This window comes from Schistocerca serialis, unplaced genomic scaffold (genome assembly GCF_023864345.2).
Source record: "Schistocerca serialis cubense isolate TAMUIC-IGC-003099 unplaced genomic scaffold, iqSchSeri2.2 HiC_scaffold_639, whole genome shotgun sequence".
In the NCBI taxonomy this organism is placed as follows: domain Eukaryota; kingdom Metazoa; phylum Arthropoda; class Insecta; order Orthoptera; family Acrididae; genus Schistocerca; species Schistocerca serialis.
Genome location: NW_026048232.1, coordinates 25,001 through 30,000, shown reverse-complemented (window position 1 = coordinate 30,000; position 5,000 = coordinate 25,001). Strand labels below are relative to the sequence as shown.

At 51.3% G+C, this 5,000-nt stretch overlaps 1 non-coding gene across 1 annotated transcript in view; it reads left to right on the top strand.

Moving 5' to 3' along the window:
• Positions 1–4,299: 4,299 nt before the first annotated feature.
• Positions 4,300–5,000, top strand: part of LOC126448879 (small subunit ribosomal RNA) — a 1,909-nt gene continuing 1,208 nt past the window's right edge. Inside the window, exon 1 of the ribosomal RNA XR_007584283.1 lies at positions 4,300–5,000. This exon is cut by the window's right edge and continues 1,208 nt beyond it. This is a non-coding gene — a ribosomal RNA (small subunit ribosomal RNA).

Sequence of the window (5,000 nt, the reverse complement as noted above, 5' to 3'; positions counted from 1 at the left end):
TGTATCTGAACCTACGCTATATCGTACCTTAACCTAACCTATATCGTACCTTAACCTAACCTATATCGTACCTTAACCTAACCTATATCGTACCTTAACCTAACCTATATCGTACCTTAACCTAACCTATATCGTACCTTAACCTAACCTATATCGTACCTTAACCTAACCTATATCGTACCTTAACCTAACCTATATCGTACCTTAACCTAACCTATATCGTACCTTAACCTAACCTATATCGTACCTTAACCTAACCTATATCGTGCCTTAACCTAACCTATATCGTGCCTTAACCTAACCTATATCGTGCCTTAACCTAACCTATATCGTGCCTTAACCTAACCTATATCGTGCCTTAACCTAACCTATATCGTGCCTTAACCTAACCTATATCGTGCCTTAACCTAACCTATATCGTGCCTTAACCTAACCTATATCGTGCCTTAACCTAACCTAATTTGTGCCTTAACCTAACCTAATTTGTGCCTTAACCTAACCTAATTTGTGCCTTAACCTAACCTAATTTGTGCCTTAACCTAACCTAATTTGTGCCTTAACCTAACCTAATTTGTGCCTTAACCTAACCTAATTTGTGCCTTAACCTAACCTAATTTGTGCCGTAACCTAACCTAATTTGTGCCGTAACGTAACCCATGTTGTGCCGTAACGTAACCCATGTTGTGCCGTAACGTAACCCATGTTGTGCCGTAACGTAACCCATGTTGTGCCGTAACGTAACCCATGTTGTGCCGTAACGTAACCCATGTTGTGCCGTAACGTAACCCATGTTGTGCCGTAACCTAACCCATGTTGTGCCTTAACCTAACCCATGTTGTGCCTTAACCTAACCCATGTTGTGCCTTAACCTAACCCATGTTGTGCCTTAACCTAACCCATGTTGTGCCTTAACCTAACCCATGTTGTGCCTTAACCTAACCCACGTTGTGCCTTAACCTAACCTACGTTGTGCCTTAACCTAACCCATGTTGTGCCTTAACCTAACCCATGTTGTGCCTTAACCTAACCCATGTTGTGCCTTAACCTAACCCATGTTGTGCCTTAACCTAACCCATGTTGTGCCTTAACCTAACCCATGTTGTGCCTTAACCTAACCCATGTTGTGCCTTAACCTAACCCATGGTGTGCCTTAACCTAACCCATGTTGTGCCTTAACCTAACCCATGTTGTGCCTTAACCTAACCCACGTTGTGCCTTAACCTAACCCACGTTGTGCCTTAACCTAACCCACGTTGTGCCTTAACCTAACCCACGTTGTGCCTTAACCTAACCTACGTTGTGCCTTAACCTAACCCACGTTGTGCCTTAACCTAACCCATGTTGTGCCTTAACCTAACCCATGTTGTGCCTTAACCTAACCCATGTTGTGCCTTAACCTAACCCATGTTGTGCCTTAACCTAACCCATGGTGTGCCTTAACCTAACCCATGGTGTGCCTTAACCTAACCCATGGTGTGCCTTAACCTAACCCATGTTGTGCCTTAACCTAACCCATGTTGTGCCTTAACCTAACCCATGTTGTGCCTTAACCTAACCCATGTTGTGCCTTAACCTAACCCATGTTGTGCCTTAACCTAACCCATGTTGTGCCTTAACCTAACCCATGTTGTGCCTTAACCTAACCCATGTTGTGCCTTAACCTAACCCATGTTGTGCCTTAACCTAACCCATGTTGTGCCTTAACCTAACCCATGTTGTGCCTTAACCTAACCCATGTTGTGCCTTAACCTAACCCATGTTGTGCCTTAACCTAACCCATGTTGTGCCTTAACCTAACCCATGTTGTGCCTTAACCTAACCCATGTTGTGCCTTAACCTAACCCATGTTGTGCCTTAACCTAACCCATGTTGTGCCTTAACCTAACCCATGTTGTGCCTTAACCTAACCCATGTTGTGCCTTAACCTAACCCATGTTGTGCCTTAACCTAACCCATGTTGTGCCTTAACCTAACCCATGTTGTGCCTTAACCTAACCCATGTTGTGCCTTAACCTAACCCATGTTGTGCCTTAACCTAACCCATGTTGTGCCTTAACCTAACCCATGTTGTGCCTTAACCTAACCCATGTTGTGCCTTAACCTAACCCATGTTGTGCCTTAACCTAACCCATGTTGTGCCTTAACCTAACCCATGTTGTGCCTTAACCTAACCCATGTTGTGCCTTAACCTAACCCATGTTGTGCCTTAACCTAACCCATGTTGTGCCTTAACCTAACCCATGTTGTGCCTTAACCTAACCCATGTTGTGCCTTAACCTAACCCATGTTGTGCCTTAACCTAACCCATGTTGTGCCTTAACCTAACCCATGTTGTGCCTTAACCTAACCCATGTTGTGCCTTAACGTAACCCATGTTGTGCCTTAACGTAACCCATGTTGTGCCTTAACCTAACCTATAATGTGCCTTAACCTAACCTAAAGTGCGCCGTAACCTAAACTATATTGCGCCTTAACCTGACGCACGTTGTCGCTGAACCTGCTCTGTAATTGTTATGCAACCCGTTAAAGTAGTGTAGTGTTGCCTAACCGCAACCCTCGCAATATAGTTCGCTACTCGCACTGCCCGGTCCCCTGTGTATCGCGTCATGTTAAACACCTTGCAGGTGTTGCTGACTTTCCACATGCTCCTGCTATACACTGTAGTGTGGATAGCAGCAGGACGTACATGCCCCCCCCCCTTCCCCCCTGCCTTCGCAAGCTGGTCGGTGAGAAGTTTGCATGTTCAATGCCCTTCGCATGCCGACGTACTCAGCCTACGTTGTGGTACGGCCTGTCACCTGTCCGCCGATGTACGCAAAACCCACAAACTGTACTGCACATTGCTCCGTATGTACTGAATGATACATCGTGGCCCATGTGACCGTATGACGACAGCGCCTAGCAACGGCGGACCATACAGTCCAAATATTGTGCACGCAGCTACGTGTCGTCTCCCTATAAGAGCTGGATTGCAGTGTGGTACGCCATACAGACGTGTGGGAGGAACGGACGCCCTGGATGGCGATCAGCATGAGCAGTCTGTTGATGTAGTGGAGCGTGTATTCGGACGTAGTCGTCTCTTCTCACACACCGTGATAGCATGTTGCACCGCGTTCCACATCTGCGACATGCTGCAGAGGCGGGCTGACAGTCGTTCGCGCAATGGACACCGCATACGTACGGGGTCTACCTTCCACGTGTTCTCTAGGCGTGCACATGTTGTTGCGTCTATGTGGGCAGACGTAGTGTGTTGTGACACCTGACACAGGCATGCAATACTCGTTGCAAATGGCGATGGACGTGTACGTTTGCTGGTGACGTTACGCAAATGAACAACCGGTAACCCGTTGTGGTGCGGTTGTTCTCGCTAGAGGTGAATCAGTGTTGGCGACGATCGGTCGAGCTATTAACCGGTTGTTTCAGGGATACCCACCATGCCCACGAACGTGAAAGGGGACCCACCATGCCCACGAACGTGAAAGGGGATCTGGGTGTGAGGCGATACGCGGCGGTGGCTGGGTGGGACCGTCCCCGGCCGGTGAGGGGGGGCCGCCCGGCGTGCTGGCAGCGCGGTGCGTGGGCGCACGCGCTACAGCCGGCTGGTGGGGGCGGCCGGTGGCAGGCGCGCCGGCCGACGGACGCGGCAGGCGGCGCAGCTGCGCGCCGGCGCCCCCTGCTCGCGGCGCCTTGCGGCCAAAGTAGGTCCTCGCGGGCCCGGTGCGAAGCGCGGTGGCCATCTGCAGTGTGCTGGTCCGATTGAGGACTTTGTGCGCTGAGGATGCGCCGCCGCCCGGCGCTCGGCGCCGCGACGCCGTCTGCTGCTCGGTCGCCCCAGCGGTTCTCGCAGGTGGTTTGTATCGCAGCTGTGCGGACGTGTTGGCGCGTGCGCTGTGCTGGGAGAGTTCGCTTCGGCACCCAAGTAGGGCTTTTGTCCTTCTGTGGCGCTGGCGTTGGAGCTGCCGGTCACCGTAGGTGGCGCGTGTTGTCTCCCGCCGGCAATGCCACGACAGCACGCTCCCGGGCCTCTGTCGGCAGCGGCAAGCTCAGTTGGGAGCACGGGTGGTCGCACCTAAAGCGTCTACTCGCCTAACTCCGGGCGATTGCGCCTCTCTCGAACCCGACCAAGTACTTAGGACGGCGCTGCGCGCCGCCGGGACCTGAGAGGGTTTCGAGGTGTGTTGTGCAGGGGAGCTCAGCCTCCTCCTGTTTGCAGAATAATTGAGCGGACGCTTGCGTGTTCGCGCGGGCCCCCGGGACACACTCCCGGGCGGCCGGCTGCTCAGCTCTAGTTGACGCAGCTCCCTGGTTGATCCTGCCAGTAGTCATATGCTTGTCTCAAAGATTAAGCCATGCATGTCTCAGTACAAGCCGCATTAAGGTGAAACCGCGAATGGCTCATTAAATCAGTTATGGTTCCTTAGATCGTACCCACGTTACTTGGATAACTGTGGTAATTCTAGAGCTAATACATGCAAACAGAGTCCCGACCAGAGATGGAAGGGACGCTTTTATTAGATCAAAACCAATCGGTCGGCTCGTCCGGTCCGTTTGCCTTGGTGACTCTGAATAACTTAGGGCTGATCGCACGGTCCTCGTACCGGCGACGCATCTTTCAAATGTCTGCCTTATCAACTGTCGATGGTAGGTTCTGCGCCTACCATGGTTGTAACGGGTAACGGGGAATCAGGGTTCGATTCCGGAGAGGGAGCCTGAGAAACGGCTACCACATCCAAGGAAGGCAGCAGGCGCGCAAATTACCCACTCCCGGCACGGGGAGGTAGTGACGAAAAATAACGATACGGGACTCATCCGAGGCCCCGTAATCGGAATGAGTACACTTTAAATCCTTTAACGAGTATCTATTGGAGGGCAAGTCTGGTGCCAGCAGCCGCGGTAATTCCAGCTCCAATAGCGTATATTAAAGTTGTTGCGGTTAAAAAGCTCGTAGTTGGATTTGTGTCCCACGCTGTTGGTTCACCGCCCGTCGGTGTTTAACTGGC